We start from the raw sequence: 544 nt of genomic DNA, 5'->3' as shown, positions 1-544 counted from the left end.
TACTTCAGTACTAAAAATGAGGGCAATACGGATTCACTCAAAATCAGAATTAAATCAGGGCTTGAGGCACGCGTAGTGGCGAGCTCCGGATTAATTATGACCACGGTTGATCCCTAAAGTGTGCTAAAACTTCGACGTATTATATATATATATATATATATATATATATATATATATATATTAAGTGCAATGCACTTCTTTAGCGACCCTGAACCTGCGTCCACCGGCGATGTCCGCGCACGTGGAGATGGGCGCGCGCAGCCTTGCCGCTGACATAGCACATACCCACGTGGGGATTGGCCAGGAATCTCCTCGTCTTCCTTGGCAACGGGGGGAGATGGGCGCGCGCTGCCTGGCCGCTGACATGGCACATACCCACGTGGGGGATTAGCCAAGAATCGGGCGTGAGAAGGGCTAATGCACCTGCTTAAAGGAGTACTGACACGAAATTTCAAAGCTGAAATCCGCTCTAGCAATCAAGTACAATGACAACATAAATAGGTATCTGTGAATAAATGCATCTTTCTTTCTTTGTAGTTGTGTG

This window comes from Haemaphysalis longicornis, unplaced genomic scaffold, assembly GCF_048455015.1.
Source record: "Haemaphysalis longicornis isolate Haplotype H1 unplaced genomic scaffold, Haemaphysalis longicornis Haplotype H1 scaffold_2, whole genome shotgun sequence".
Classification (NCBI taxonomy): domain Eukaryota; kingdom Metazoa; phylum Arthropoda; class Arachnida; order Ixodida; family Ixodidae; genus Haemaphysalis; species Haemaphysalis longicornis.
This window is presented reverse-complemented; position numbering follows the sequence as displayed.